Genomic DNA, 16989 nt, shown 5'->3' on the forward strand with positions numbered 1-16989 from the left:
AATCCCAAATTTGTCACTGTGCATTTGTTTACACTAAGGTGTTATTGCTTAATCACTCCACCATCCCTCTCCCTCATGAACACCCCCATCTGCCTGTAGAAAGAGTCCAGCTTAGCAAGGCAGATCGTTTATGATGCTAGAAAATAGGAAGGGAGGGTGGAGAGGAGAGGGCAAAAAGAAAAAGGAGAAATAAAGCTTTTTTTTCTGTCCCTATGATCTAGGAATTTCAGGGGGTTTTTGGCTGCCCTGTGTATTGCTCACTAGGGGCTACAGCTGGTGCCAGCTCCAGCATTGAGGTTTTGAGAGGAAGAGTGCTCAGCCTGCTGGAGGATAAGATGCCTCTCTGTGTGCTGGAAGTGATCTATCCTTAGAGAGGAAATAGTTTCAAAACAGTTGTGCTTTTAGGTAGGTGAGGGCAGCATGTGTGAAGTTTCTGTAAGAGACTCAGTAGCATTTTCCTCCCTTACAATAAGTTTTCTTGCTTTTTATACGACTTCAGTAAAATCCCTGAAGGCCCAGAGGGAGGGTATTTTCTTTTTTTTTTCCTCTGAATTCTGTGGATTTTAAGTTGGGACTACCAGAACAGAAGTTTAAAAGTAATTTTACGAAAGAAAATTAATCAGATATGAGGCCAGGGTTGCTTGGAAAACTAAAAATTAAAGGCTGTGCTTTGTCTCAGGCACCTTGTGCAACTTACTTCACATGAACTGCATCGTTTTAGATGTGTTAGGCTGACAGTGCTGGGAAATTAGCCCAGGCCTTCTGACTTCTGGTAGTTTCCCTGACTGCTGGACTACAAACTGGCATGACAGATTGCATCCAGCACAGTCGGCTGCAGAAAGTAGTTAATGGAAAATAGACTGCTTTGATGTTCACTTCTGGTGGGCTGATCCTCTGGTTTAAAGCCTAAACATCTATTGTCCCCAGTAGGAGTTTTCTTTATGAAAAAACTTTCACAAAATCTGTAATTTCCATTTCATTTTCTGAGACTGTGGTTTGCTCTATTTCTACATTCAGTAGCCAGCAAACATTTTCAAGAGTGATTTGTAATTTTCGTGTCTCTAACTTCAGAGGCCACAGACATGGCCTTATTTCTCAGAAATAAGCTAGGCATCTGTCCTCTTCTGCAAAAGCAGATGTCTCTAAAGTATTTCCATCAGAGCACCAGAAATGAAGGCACCTAAACACACTGCCCACTTTGCTGGAAAATGGGGCTAAGCACTGCAGAGATGCACCTTAGAGAACAGGCTCGGCTGGAATTAAAATGGGGGGCAGGGTGAGGAGAGTGAGAGCAAATACAGTAACAGCCTATGATTAGAAATCTTAACAATGACAGTGAGTTCTGTTTAATTCCTAACTGCTTAAAAGCAGGCCCGGGGAAATGCTCTGCTTAGAAATGTCATGGAAAGTGCAGCTGGTCCATAGGCTTTATCTTGAAAAGCAAAGGATCTTTCCCATTTTGCAGTAACACTGCCATTTACTGGGCCATACCACTAGCAATTTGCAACAATGGGAGGGAAAAAAGCTGCCATTTGACCTAGAATGCAATTTTCAACTAATTAATAAAGTGACCATTAGTGCCCGAGGGGATAATAACAGGAATAAGAACAAATTACTGTGGGGTGCAAAGGAGGCTTGGGCATTGTATTGCAAATTTCTTATGGCACTATTCTTTTTTTTGCCCCCCTCACTAATACTTTTAAAGTGCCCCCACTCAACACTTGCTCCTTGTAGGACCCTTGCAAACCACATAAGAATTAGCCCTTCAAAGATGAATCAGGATCTAATTGTTGTTAACAAAGTGCCACCTGGAGAGAAATGTTACAATATACCTTCATTACAAAGCATTCAATCTCTCTCTCACTCACAAGTCCTGGCTACAGAACAGACAAAAAGAAGCAGTTGCTAGCATTAAGATCAGGCACCTGCAATTATTTGTAAGACACTGCCAGTCCCTGCACAAATGTGCCCTAACATTGCATGAGCCCTGTTAGAACTGCTCTGTTGATGCTGCTTCAGAGCAAGTTTTGCCGGGATCTCTCTCTTTGTGACTCTCTAACCTGTCACTGGAGCCCTCACATTGGTGGGGACATCAAGAGAAGAAGCTGCACCATTCACCCTGCATTTCCAGGATGTGCTCTAGGATGTGCTCTCAGTAAAGACTCTTCTGTATTTTATGGATTGACAATGCCCTGGTTTCATTTCTATGCCTGAACAAGATTTCACTTGTGGGTGCAGCACATCCACTGCAGGTCCTGCCTGTGGTCACACTTTGCAGCTTCAGAGGTTGCAGCTGAAGGCAAGACCCACCAGTGTCTGCCACGTTTGTGGCTGTGTGTCCACAGAAGTCAAAGGACACTACTCTTGTCTCTCCTGATAATTCCAGCCATCTGTTTTACAGCAAACTGAACACTGTCCACAGGCTCGCTTTGCTCATGCCTTGTTCACAAAGTCAGGGAGTCAAGCTCTCAAGCTTGACTGAGAGAAAACCTCCCCAAGAAACGAAGAACAAACTCTAGCTTTTGATCTGTTAACCTGTCTGTTGTGGCCAGCACAAAGAAGGGACAGACACTGGTAGCTGGAAGCAGGTGAGGGAACACAGGACCTTCCCTTCCCTTTAGGAGAAGGACTTGCTCCACATTAAGGTGAAACCAGTCTCACTTCCCAAAAGCATTTTGTAAAATTATTTGGTGGGGGTTTTTTAAGCAGTGGGAGATACAGAATCATAGAACACTGATTCTGGCCCAACCTTCAATGGGAGAAGGAGCCCAGATGAGATTGTTTAGCACCCTGTCTGATCACACCTTGAAAACCTCCAGTGATGAGGACCGCACCATATCCCTGCAGAGGTTGTTCCAGTGAATGATTGTTCTCATTGTAAAGAATTTATTTACTATATTGAAATTACACCTTTCCTTGCCCCTTGTCTTCTTTTTTTTCAGTAAACATGAATATCCTGCTCATTCTGAGGATCAGGAAGTTGGACAGTGAAGGAGAGGTGGAAGCTGTCTCCCCTCTTTCTATTCCTTGCTCAGATTACTCCTCTGCTCACCCATCAGATTATCCATGCTGCTTCAGAGAACTGAGGGACTCACTAGAAGGGAATGCTCAGGTACCTTGGCCAGGTTGATTTCTTAATTGATGGACATAGAGGCAGGAACTTCTGGAGATCTAAGCAATGTTAACATCCTTTGGCTGCTGATTTTCCTAGAAAAACTACCTCTGTCTAGAAATAGCATCCTCAACTCATGCTTGTTGGATAAATAATCCCAATGTCCCACTTGCCTCATATTTTTGAACATATGTAGTGCAAATAGAGATACAGAAAATTTTTTTACTCATAAAAAGCACATTATATGAAACCAAACCAATCCTTCTGTACCAGCTCTGGTTGTACATGCAATGGAGGAAAGGGATGGGTTCCATCCCCTACGACTGGAACACCATTCCCCAAACAGCACTAGAAGAGGTGGACTTCCAAGAGCATGGAAGTCCCAGACTTGCAGATTGCCTTTCTGATACTGAAAGTCATGGATGGCATAAAGCATAACACAGCCCAGAGCATAAAATGAGCGTCTCTCAGCAGTCTGGCATCCTTGTGCTTGAAATTGATCAAAAATGGCTCAGCTGCTCAGTCTTCGCAGGTTAAAAGTGTTCTTAAGTGGCTTTGCTGGAGTTGCAGTGCTTGCCCCTGGCAGTCAGCAGCAAGAGCACAGTCCTGGGACTCCTTGCTCCTTATGCAGCGATCTTTCCGTGTGTCTGTCCACTCAGTGGCACACAGGGTTCATTAGGGAGCTCTCACTGAACACGTGTTCAGAGCTGATGAGGATTTAATTTGTTCTGCTCTAAGAGGATTCTCTCTAATCATTAGGATGGGGGTCAGAGTTAGGAAACCTGATTGATTCCCCTGCACCTTCCTAGAGCTATCATTTACTGACTCTGTGACCTTGCTCAAGATATACCAGAATCTTGTGACACTCATTGTCATCAGCTGGAGCACAGATCCATCTTTAGAAGTTTCTAGGAAGCTGAGAGGCATGGGAAGTGATTGCTGCAGTGTGTATTGCACGCTAAACGTGTGGAATATTACCCCAATAGCTCTGTAGTGCTGAGGCCAGATACTGAGCTGTGCCAAACTAGGAGCCACTTGAGAATATCAGCAGATGCCTCCTTGTGCAGCTCTTTGCTAAAAAGCTGTATTTATCTCTCAGAGATGCTGTAGTTTGAAGATGGGCAGGAGACCTTTGTGAGAATTGGGCGATACAACTGCAGAGCATCTGGGTAAAGCTCATGAGAAGAAGCTGTGAATTAACAGGAGGACGTGCAGGAGGTTATCCAGGCTGCAAATCTCTGACCAAATTCATGCTTTCCAAAGAAAGGCACAGGGAGCAGGGATGGAAGCATTTGCCATTCCCAAAACAGCTTGGCAGTCCCCCAGGACCGCAGACAGGCTTCACTGGAGGGTCTGTTCTTGTGCTGACACTAGAGATGGATGAACATACAAGCGCCATTAGCATTGAAGGGAGGTGCCTGCTAAACTTTCCCACGAGCTGGTGGAGGAAAAGGCTTCTAAAGGTATCTCACGAGGTAACAGAAGGCTGTGGCTGCACATGCTGCCCCCTTTAATATCTGCCTGTGGTACAGCTGTACTCTTACATCACTTGCATGCATCCACTTGGCATCGTGCTGCCTGTCACAAAGAGGCACTTTGGAGCCATGCAGCATGCTTGCCCTCAGTGCAAGTCTGCAAATACACAGCTTGTGTGTAACCTGTTTGTATAGCAACCCTCAATCCCAGATTGATCAGCTGTTGATTCCAAGGACTACAGTCTCCTTTGAATCCTATTTTTATTGAATGTTCATCAGCAGGAATATATGTTTTATTTTAATTGTGGTTTTTTTCCTTTTGTGGCTGTTTTTCTGTCTTTTGTAGCAAGCATTAAAGTGTATTTTGGGCTGAGGAAAGCTATGCCCTTTGTGACAATGTGTTGTGGAGCTTTATTTAATCCTGTGGGGTATTTGGGTGCATTTTGTCAGGGGAGGGATGGAAGGAGTAAAAGAAAAGCTGTAGAAATAGTGGAACTGGAGATCTAGACTCCTAGAAGGTGGCAATCTGTTAACTAGTGTTCTTGGGAAAACCTGTCTGTAGTGAAAATAAAGCCCCATCGTTAAAACCCGGTGCATTTTCCTTTTCTGCCCCTGAATGTTGTTAACAATGTTGCACTCTGGTTAAGTAAAAATCTAAAACTGCAGTGAAGTGTTAGTAATCGGTTCCTGAGCAGATTCCCTAATGCTATTCACTTTTCCCTGCTAATCTTCCTGTGTGAGTTATAACAATGCAGCACCAAATGAGAAGGAAATGTCAGGTTATGTTTCAGGGCCAGCCTCCTGCCCACCCTCCATCTGTGCTGATGTCAGTGCTTATTGGAACATATGCTGCCTGTTGCTCACTGACCATCTGTTAGCTGAGCTGATGAAGTGTTCCCGTTGCTGGGACAACCCGGCCCTTGATTGCCAGTGGCACCGCAAACATTTTCTGCTCGGGTTTCACTTTTATCTGTGCTCTGGAATGGCAGCTCCGCCGTGGCAGGGGCTGCCCCATCCCCGCAGCTCCCTCGGCCTGGCTGGGGAGCGCGGTCAGGATCCGAGGTGCAGCTTTTGGGGCAGACTGCTGGAAGGCTGCAGCAGAGCTGATGGGCCTGAGAACCTACTGCTGGCATTACAGCCAGCACCCAGGGCCAGGCATGCTTCCAGTGGGAGCCCAGGGTGGAGGGACGTGTCTGGTGGTGCTCAGAAAGCTTTTGTGACAAAGCTGTGACTGGCATCGTGCAGAAACACCCGCAGCCCCGGAGACATGCGAGGCTACACAGGGATTTTTGGAGAAAAGCAAAAGGCAAGGGATGGGCTATTTTTCCCTTGGTTAAGAGTCACTTGTTCTGAGACTTTTGCATGTCGTAGTGGTGCCTGACAGCCACAGATCATTTGGATATAACTGAATCCAAATGTAACAATTCTTTTTTATGGTGTGGACCTCAGTTTAAGCCATAGCAGTGGTAAAACCATTTGCACTCAGCCTTTTAGCAGCTCTGTCTGGTGAGCTTCCCCCTCTCTTAAAAATGTCTGCAGACATTAATCAATGCCCATGACAAGCCCGTGGGGCTGGCAGGTGGCATTCCCAGCTCTCAGGGGGAGAAGCGAGTGTGAGAGCTGGCACGGACAGGCGGCGTGCCCACCTCCCAGCCTTGCCTGCTGGGATCACCAGAGCAGATTGCCCTTCATTAGCCACCAGAGCCCCAGCTCTGCCATGGTGCCAGGAGGAGCTGCATTCCAGGCACCAGGGCTGAGGAGGCTCGGCCCTGTCGTTCCTCCCATCTTATGTGTGAAGGGGATTGAGCAGCATTTGATGAAGGAATGCTGTTGGTGAAGCTGACCTGATAGAGAGGGTGAAATGTGTCAGCCATTAGGATACAGAAAGTCTGGGTGCTTGGGAATGTTAAACACTCTGAAGTTGTGAAATGGCTTGGTCTTTCACTTGCTGTGTTGGTATTCCTCAGTGTTTTCCTCACTGACCCAGGAGTTTTGGTTCCTGAATGACCTGATGTCTCAGCCCCAAATTTTGGAACTGAAGACTATCCCATCATCCTTCCATTTCTCTCAATTCCCTTCTCCCCAGCCTTTCCTCTTTCAAGTTTTCTGAAAATCTTTTCTCAGATATATTGTCCCTTTTCAGTCCGTAGCTTGTAAAAGCAAACTTTTAGTCTTTATCCAGCCTATCCTTTCTGTTTCCTACCTCAATCCAGTCGTTCCTGTAGCCTGGCCAGTTAGCTGTACTCTGGCTGTCCTTTCAACCAGCTCCCCTTGCTTCTCATGCTTCTAAAATCCCCCTTTCTTCTGTTCCTAGCACAAAATCCTCTTCCCATTTCTGTCAGGTATCTATACCATCTTTTCATAAGGCTAAGTTGTAAGTTTTTTGGAAAAAAGGCTCTTTATTTTTCATCCTCTGCATCAATTATTGTTTTAATTAAATGACTGAATAGTACAATAATGTTGTGTGCTCAGAGACCACATGACATGTGTGGTAGAGCTGGATAAGATATGATCCATTCTGACGTAATCCTAGGTGTTAATAATAACGTACAATTTCAGCAAATGCTGCTATTTCAGGACGTTCTGGCAGAACAGGCTGGTTTTACTCACCCCAGGGACAGGCACATGAACAAATTACCACAAAGCCAGCAAGGGTGGGGATTTACACGGCCTCATCTGCTTTGTGGTGAGTGCCTGAGTGTTGGCTCTTATTCTGTGGCACATTGGGGCAGTGCCCCGTGCTCGTGTCGAGCTGCATGCCAGGTCTCTTACCTTGCCTTTATTGTGGTTATGACAAAAGCATTTATCTGCAGCTTATCACAATTATCACCACAGAGCCTGAGCACTCTAAATTCAAACCTTCTCTTGTGGTAACTTGTTTCCTGCCAGTCTGCTTTTAAATCCACTTTGGTGTCCTTGTTGGTTGCCAGAACGGTGCAAATGTGCCAGCATGTAGATGAAAATTAGGCTGATCTTTTCTCCTCTCCAAGAACATCACAGAGCTTGGTAGACTTGGTATCTTTACAGACCTAGACAACTCTGCATTTTGAATCAAAACAAAGCCGAATTTAACAATTCGCTTCAAGATTCGACAGCTTGATTTTCCCTCAGTCCAGAAATGTGAAGGAATACTAACATAATTAGGCATTAAAAGTCCAGCCCCCAGCAGGATTTGTGGCTCCCAACTGAAAGTGCTATTTTTACCCAGGGCAGGAGTGCACATTTGTGCAGTTCTTAGGCCCAGATTAAACAGTGGCACTGCTTTCTACGTGTGCTAAAACAGATTGCACTGTGTCTTAACTGAGTGCTTTGAACAGTGAGAGTGGTCAATTAAAGAGCTTTGAAGCCTTGAGATGCTACCAGCAAGGTGAGGTGAGGCATATACGTGTAATTCACCAGAAATGTGCAATGTCTGTGCATTTCTGGGGAAGTGTAGGGACCAAGGATCACGCTGAAACTCCAGATAGGAATTCCCTTGCTGCCATCATGGGCACCTATGGAATGAGTGCTGTCCTCCCCTTGAACAATGCCAGAGGTCCCTGGTGCTGTGCCTGTTTGCAGCCCTGGAAGGCAAACTGCAGATGTCTTACTGGAAACACAGGTACAGGGGTGTGAGGTGCACACGCAGCCTCAGCCTGCAGAAAGAGAGGGGTGGTCACAAATTGCCTGTCTGGTATTGCTTTAGGCAGGTGTACCAGAGCCAGTTACAGAAGCGCTGCTGGGCTGCTAGGGAACTTCATCAGCTGGGCAATGGTTATTGACGCCATTAGAGAAATACTGATTTTTGCCAGCCAAGAACCTGATCTCTGCTGTGACTGGAGTGTCAGGCATTCAGAACTCTGTTTAATCATAGCTCTAACACATTTCCTGAGCCTGGATGTCTGGATCCTGTAAGAACAACAAATGCTCGCACTTCTGTGCTCTACGGCTGGCAACGAGGAGCTGCTGTGTGTGCTTTTGCGAAAAAATCCCGTCCTCACCCCAGTGCTGGGGCAGGCTGCCACCGATACCATTCGTGAGAGGATTTGCCCTGTGCTGCCTGGGCTCTGGAGATCACTCTCTGCACAAATTAATTAAAAGATGCCTTAGGTAGGTGTCCAGCCGGCACAGAAGGAACCCAGCTCCGTTACTAGCCTGCAATCCCTGGGTTTCCAGCTGTCACTATGTAATACGGTCTCCCCCTCACGTAATTCCTTCCTGTAGCCCAATAGAAGTCCTTTAAAGAAGAAAAAAAGAAAGAAAGAGGAACAACAAGCAAGTAATCCTGTCATACGATCTGCCCCAGTAGTTTGGGGCCTGTTTCTCTTTCAGGGGCTGTGAGCCTGCTTTGAGGTGCACAATAGAGATGCCTTCTCCATTGAGTGGGGAGCTCAATGAGCCCAAGTGGGCAGCGGCCCCGCCAGCAGCAGCGGCAGCAGCAGCAGCAGCAGCGGTGCAGCGCAGCAAAGGCCCAACTGTTAACTGATTTAACACTCTGCCAGCTGCAGCCCCTGAGCTCCAAGAGCAGCTTTGAATATTACCTTTCAGCCAATTAGACATATGTCACTTCATAAAAGCTCTCCAGCGCGCTCCCGTCCAGGGGAGGAGCTGCTGGGGACAAGGAGGGGACTGCGGTACCTGCACCGTGCCTCCCTCCGGGAGGAATCTCTGGCTGTTCCTGGAATTACTTTCAGCAGGTATCAAGAGGACAACAGGTTCTGAATGCAGAAGCTCGGCCTTAAAAAAACAATTTCACCAAAAAGCAATGGCCATGAAGTTGTTAGCAGCGAGCAGCGGGTCAGGGGGAGCTGCAGCAGCACGGCCAGGGTCTGCAGGGCTGGAGAGTAATGGGAGGGCAGGAATGCCATGGATGCTTCTTTCCAGATTCAGTGTGCAAGGAATCTGCTTTTTGCAGAATCAGTGTTTATCTAGGTCAAAGAAGAGACTTTTTACTCTTTCAGATTGAGTGAATATTTTTATTACAGTAAGGCTGAAGTTCTGATTTCAGTCACCCCAATTTCTTTATGCTCCTTATATTAAAGCACTCAAAAATGCAATATTAAAAGGCATATTAATTAATAGTAAAATATGGCAGATTATGGTAAGTTTTTAAAACAAAATATTTATTAAAATGTGTTTAAAAGAATTTTAATACAAAAGTCAATTTGATAACAAGTGAAATGAAACTAAGAAATTGTGACAAAATTAATACAATTTTTAAAAAATTCTTTCATAGCAATGTAGAAATCAAAGCATCCTGGAGATGGAAGATCTAATGGACAGAAAGACATTTTCTTTAAAAATCCTGACCTAAAGCTTTCAAGCTGGCACTTGTTGCTGACACTGTTAGTGAACAGAAGTGAGTGAGCCAGAGCTGTGTGAATAATGCTTGTTTTTTCCACTGAAGATGAGAGCCCTCCATGGGTTTTGCACACTGCCAGAGCTTGACAAGAAGCTATGTGGGAATACAAGAAAAGAGGGAAATAGGGGGATGGTTTTGCTTCTGTAACTTGGGAGAGAAGTGCTCAAGCTAAGTTAGGTTGGTCTCTGAATGAGTGTGAGCAATTTATTCAGCTTTGGCTTTTGGTTTTTGGTTTTCTTCCTCAGTCTCTTCAATCACCTTCACAGTAGGATGTTCTCTGCTTTAAACTCAGTGCTCAGTGGTCTGGCAGTAGTGATTGTCAAGGGCAGTCAGACAAAGTGGGTTTTGGGGGATCCAAATGTGCAGGAGTAGTCTTCAGGTATCCAGTCCTTTTCACACATGGAGAAAGCCCTGAGCTTAGTTTTTGAAAAAGAAACCCTCTTTTCCATAAAACTTTTCCTTTGCAGTGTTTTGACCAGCTTCAGGCGGTGATGACAGGATTATGGAGTGGTAATATATAAGCTGGAATGAGAAGCTATTTGGAAGATCTCAGGATTGTAGTCAGACAAATAATTTAAGCTGGCATAAGTTGTCAGTATTGATGAAAGCAGTAGATCCACACTTCCTCTGCTTCTGACTGCTTGTTCTCACCCTGTGCCATTCTCTTCCTTCCACAGTACTTTTACTAGCTTAATGGCAAACTGGAGCAGATTCAGCTGTAGCTGGGAGAGGACAAGGGTGTACCTGAATCTGCTTTGCCCAGTCTAATTCATGGCATGAATTGTCCATGTTTCAGGAGGCAGGACAAGACACCACCAGGATGGACAGTGAGAGCCAGGACACAGAGAGACCAGGGCCACTTTTCCCCTGTGTTAGCACTATCTTATTGTCTCCACTGAAATTTATTTAATTTCCATTTAACAATGACAGTTTCCCATTCTTAGCGGCTTTGAAAGGATCATCTTTCAAAAGAAGAGAGTTTAGGAGATCTTACAATGCACAAGTGTCTTGTCCAGCCAACATCTGGTGAGTCAAGGTCAGGCATTCCTCTTGCTCATGGTTGCTGTGGTCAAAATTCTTCTGAAGCTCCTTGCAGGTGCTGCTACCTCTAGACTTCGTGTAGATGTGCAAGCTTCCTCAGTGGGGTAGTTCAGAGCTGCTAAGCATGCTTTTGTTGACAGCCTTCACTTTATCTCAGAGTACATAGCTCTTGGCTAAAAAAGAGGCTCTGAGCACAAGTAGGGAGCTGATAATTTTAAATAAACCATAATAAACAACATTATATTTTCCCCCTGTGGAATTGTGTTAGATATTTTCTTTGCAGGTCTTGTATAAGATGATTATTCCCTTTCTAATATCCCTCTGCCAAATCTTCACTGAAATGATCTTGCAAACTGTTCCTCTCAGTCTTTTACTTGGTACAGCTTGGAACTTGCATATCCCTGTGCATTTGAATCCATTATTAATGCATAAGCATTCATCAGTTTGGCAGGAAGGGACACTACACATCTGTAACTCATAAGCTTCAAGACAGTTTTTGGTGATGATGATTCAGGCATCCACTGAATGTCCAAATTCCCTTTGGCATCAGTTGTCCAGCCATAACTTGCTGGATCCAGCAGAGTGGGTTCACATTGCAGGAATCATCTCCAAATGCCTGCTTAATGGTTTGCATGCAGTTCACGCTGGAATAAGCAATCTTTGCATGGGGGAAGCTGGCTGGAGTCGATTTCATCCCTTTTGGCAGAGAAGGATTGATAATGGCATCAGTTGTTGCACTTTTAGGGACAAACAGATGGCATGTGAATTCTTGTAATTTCTGAAAGAAGCCTGATGAAAGCTCCCAGGGTTGTCCAAACACTGAGAAGTTATATTGATAATGACATTTTCTTTGCATGAGTTCTAGGGCTCCCAGTTTTCCTTTGTCTGAAAAAAACACCAACAGCACTGCATCCCCAGAAGACATGCAGGCCAATCAGTGCCCTGCAAGTGTCAGTCCCAGGGGAGAACACTATTATATTTCTGTCAGGGAGTGATGCTTCGTGGCTGTTTTCTGACTTTCTCAGGCATTAGCCAAGATCTATAATTCTGCTGGGTTGTGCCCATTGTTTGAGCATGTGGTGTAACACACATCTTCCCTCTCTGAGAGGTCCTGTGTTCTTGTGGTGGTCTCTGACTAGAGAGCAAGAAAGGATCGCAGTGGAATTGAGATGTACTTTACTGTTGTGATTTGCACCCACACCCCCACACTATCTTTAAAGAAAGAATTTCATGACGTTTGACTTGCTGATGGGACAAAAAAAACCACTTGTCTCTAATTTGGATTTCACATCCTGCAGTTGTGTCCTTGAAATATTTGCTGGCAGAGGATCCTCTTGGATTTCTCAGCACCTTTTGTTGTTATTGTCTGGTAAATGCTTAACAATGTTTTAACTTTATGACTTTCTGCACCTTCGTATGGTTCAAATGAGCAGAGATGCCTTGTTAACACCACTCAGCTTTTGGACAAGTCTTTGTTAATAACACAGACAGATGGGATAGTGATGGTTTCAGGGGGGCTTTGGTGGATTGCTTTTTTTTTTTCCCCCATCTGACTAAATAAACTAAGTCTTAGTCAAAGAGGTTTATCCGTTGCTCTGTTCTTGCTGATGGGCTTAAGTCTTCCTTCTATCCTCTTAGCATTGTATGAGGAAGCCATGTGCGTTCGACTTAATTCAGTTCTGAGCACTGAAAAGGCCACAGCTCACTCTCACTGCAGACTTTGATGTCTGCTGTCCTCTGTAAAACTGCTCTACACAGCACCACTCGGATGCCTATTGATTTTTACTTGGTTGCTTTCAGCTCGGTGCTCAGCACTAAATTATCTTTGGCAAGCATATCCATCAACAAGTTGTCTGGATATGTGATTTGTTTTCCCTTTGTCACCCTGGCTGATACATACCTAGTGTCTCCTTCAAACCTGGTCTTTTGGGCTCCAAGGGCTTTTTTTCTTAGCTGAACTATTATTAATTGGCTTCTATTTTTTCTCTTTCAATAGAATCACTCTTGCTTTGAGATATAAGTTGCTATCATATCTAGACTGACAAAGACACTTCATGAAAAATGCAAAGATAGCCTGGTATGCAAAAGGTTGGGGTTTTTTGTGAAATATCCAAAATTTGGATTATCCATTTGGTATTTTTCAGTGCTGTTATTTTGGTTGCCTTTGCTTGAAAGTAAAATAGCAACACCACCAGGAACTAGTGCACTCTTGTAGCCACAGTTTCTCTATTGAAAATGGCAATGACCTGGTTCTTTGCAGTGTTCCTTGAGCATCAGCACATGGTCTATTACATCTTACAGGCAATTGCTACTCCTCTGTCTTCTCAAGTATCATATCAGGGGAGTATTTTGGTGGGGCTGTAGGTTTTGAGTTTTGTGCTTCTTTTCTTTTTGAAGACAAAATCATACTACTTGAATCCTGGCTTTTTGTTTTTCTGGAAATGTCTCTCTGTGCAGCCATTGCTGCTTTAACCCTTTTACCCAATGACACCCCAGAAGATCCATTTTTGGCCATGGTTATTCATACTTTTCATAATCTTGAATGTCTGATGCTTCACTTTTGTTCAAGCCTCAGGCAACATCCTGAAACAGAATCTGGTTGCAGATTTGAGCAGCTTTCAGAAGAGTATTTTCAAATGAACAGTTGAATGTGACTTTAGCTTGGAGCTTGGCATTCCAAAATTGTGTGAAGTGTTTGGACCCTCACATGCTTTCTCTGTTGTTTCAGAAACATTGACTTCTCTCTCCACTGGTTACTTTCACTGATATTACAAATTTGCAATAGAAGGTGTGTACAGGAGGCAGCAGCAAAGTTCACCATCATGTAAACATAAGCAGAATGAGCACATGCACCATGAAAACTGATATTGGGGTATTCAGTTTTCATTTATTTGGTTACCATCTTGGAAAAGCTAAACCAGATTGACAACAGTAATTTGTCATCTAGCTACTAAAACACCTAAGTAAGTTCTGTAACAACAGCCAAACCAAAGAGATGATGAAAAGTCTGATGATTCATATAAAAAAAAATTTAATAAAACCTTCCTAACTTAAAATTTGGCCATTTGAATTGTACACTTAGTTACCAGAGTCATTGATTAAGAATAACAGTGCTCTATTTCCACCTCAGATAACACTCAAACAGGAATAGGAGGAGGAATGCAGATATTCTTTACACTATCTCTGATTTCCCCTAATCACACAGAGTGTGTGAAATTTTAGCAAAAAGGCAGAATTTGACAACTTCAGTAAGATACAACAGCAAAATAATGCAAATATTTATTTCCATTAGAACAAATTGCTTTCATTCAAATTTTTGCTGTATTCAACTCATATAAATTTCTGATATTCTATTATTTTTCTGTCTCCCCTTTGGAACCAGATAGAGAAGTCTCCTGCTACTGGATTTTCATAGTCTTGAAAACTGAAACCTTTCCATTCATTCTTTACTGTCTCTGTAATAGGAAGTGACTAGACGGATCTGGACCAGAAAATCATTGAAATGAATATGTTCCTGGGAAGAATTTAGTCTTTATTAAAACAACATATATAGCAAAAACTTATGGGGGTTGCAAATGCCCTCTTTAGGCCCAGAGAGCAGTATTTGGTAGTGCCATAAATGAAATAAATATTACCCTCAGAAAGCAACCCCCTGTGCAGAACACGGTTAGTACACTTCTCCCACTCACCTTTCTTTGATCACCTGCATTTGGATGGACAAACATGCAAGACTAAATAATCTGATTGATAAGGCAAATTAACTGCTTCTGTAATGTTTTGTATTTTTGCTTTCATTTAGATGTTTCAAAAGGCCCATAATGAGCAAGGCAGGGAAACTTGGGAATCATGCACCTAAGCAAATTAGTTAAAATTTGAGGCAAGAAATTCACAGCAAGAGTAGAGAAAGTGGAAGAGCATGATGTCTGTAGGATTTCTCCTTTGTGTTTGTATACTCTGATGTTTAATAAAATATTTTCTCTAATCGAGGTTTTTCCCCATGTCTGAGAAATTTGTGATGTCTCCCATGCAGATTCCCTGCACCTAGTAAGCTTTAGCATTTGATAGGGACTTGTCTTCAGTGAGGCCACAAACAGAACCACCTTCCTCAACCCAGGTGTCTATTTACATAGAGACTTGTAAGAATTTAATAATTTGTAGTGCAATTTCAACTTCCATCAAATCTAGTGGAGGGTGGCCAGTCAACTTGAAGGCTATTCAAAGGGCTGAGTCTACATGAATCTGGGCAAATGTACAGAAAAACTATTGAACAAACCTCTCTTTTAGTAAACTTGTTTTAAAATGGTTGTTAAACATCAGGCTCTTATCTTTGTTTAATAATATTCTGTCCTCCTTCTGCTTTTGTTGCAGTTGTGAATCCCTGATGCCTTGGGCACTATCTTATCTGATGATGTGTCCATTTAGGAATGTGATGTGAAGGTCACTTTTCCTAACAGCATATCTCCTTTGAAAATTTAGGCAACTACAATGAACACAGATATGTGTCTCCAAATGTGAGGTTTTGTCCTATTTCAAACAGCTCTGCATGCTTGAAACCATTGGTCATTTTTGCCTATTTTTTTCCTATGCCTTGGAAAACTTGAGAGTCAAACACAGGGAGTAGATCTGTCTTAGAGCAGGACAATTAAGGTAATTAGCCAAAGCAACCACTCAGTCTGTGTAAAGCAGAGCTGAGGAAAATAGGAGGGAGTTCTCACCATGAAAGGAGTAATTGAAGTTACCTCCATACTCTCGGTAGCTGCTGTCAACTTGAGAATTTAGCCACATGCAAACCAAAAAGAACAATGCCCAAGCAAAAGGAAAAGGGAAAACAAGGCATTTAAGGCTATCCCAGAGGAGATTAGACGAAGATCCCTCTACAGGAACTCTTGACACTCCAGCCTAAAGCTTAAGAGACTGCCATGAATTAGAGGTGTCAGAAAGCAGAGCTAACAAAAGCCACTGTGCCAGCAGGCTGAGCCCTGCTCCCCAGGGGCCTCAGTGCCCATCAGAAATGAGTCACTGGGACAGAGGAGGTGGAAGAAAGGGAGCCTGCAAGTCCAGTGAGCAACATGGGCAGGAGGTGTCCCTTGGGATTGCTGCCGTACCCCCACTCAGAGCAGGGCTAAGGGGTAACTGCTGGCAATAGGGTGTGCAACAGTATTTGAGATCCGATCTGCCATGAAAACACACAGATGTTACTAACATAAATCAGCTGAGGTGCTTAGAGATGATGTAATAAATGTCAAAATTGAGTGGCTGTAGAGAAGCACTAGGGCAGGAGTGAAGAGTAACATCTTGCACTTGTCTTTTTTTGGCCCTTTGTTCTCTCAGTGTTTCCATTGTGGTGGCATTTGCACCATAGTGGGACATGCTGGTGCCACCCATGCTCGTCCCTTTCATGGCAGCCAGTGGCTGGTGAGACACGGGAGTGGGGGCTCTCCTGCCCCACAGCTACATTCAGGAAACACTTGGAGCAGGGTGTGCTGTAAGCCACTGCAGGGGTTGAGGGATGGTGGAGACGCCTCTTTGCATTTAGAGCTCAAGCTCAGGGCATTCCTGGAGAACTCCTTGCAGACAGTGTGCCATAACACTCTCTGTAAAGATACTTCTACCTGAGCTCATAAGAAGAAATGAGGAAATGTAGATGTATCTTTAGAGATTTATCTTTCAGATAAATTTAGAAATGTGTCTTTTCTAAAAGCTCCAGCTCTTAGATCCTGAGGCTGTGTATTGGCAGTACTGTGTGTTGCTGATTGATCAGTTTTCAGCTAGGAGATCTGTACAGGAAGGCAGGGGCAGGGCTCCTGCTAGCAGGGCTTGGTGAAATGCATAGCTTGGCAGGTGAGTGTCCTTCTGTTCCACGGGATCTATCCTGCAGGGTGCTTGGTGTCACTCCTCTCACACACACCGTGGTGCAACACACAGGAGCAGATACCTCTTGTCATTAACTCCACCAGCTACTGGTTTTCTAACCCTTCCCTTCATCTGAGTGTCAGATTTTTCACTTGCAAATATCTCCC

Source organism: Melospiza georgiana, chromosome 3 (assembly GCF_028018845.1).
Source record: "Melospiza georgiana isolate bMelGeo1 chromosome 3, bMelGeo1.pri, whole genome shotgun sequence".
Classification (NCBI taxonomy): Eukaryota; Metazoa; Chordata; class Aves; order Passeriformes; family Passerellidae; genus Melospiza; species Melospiza georgiana.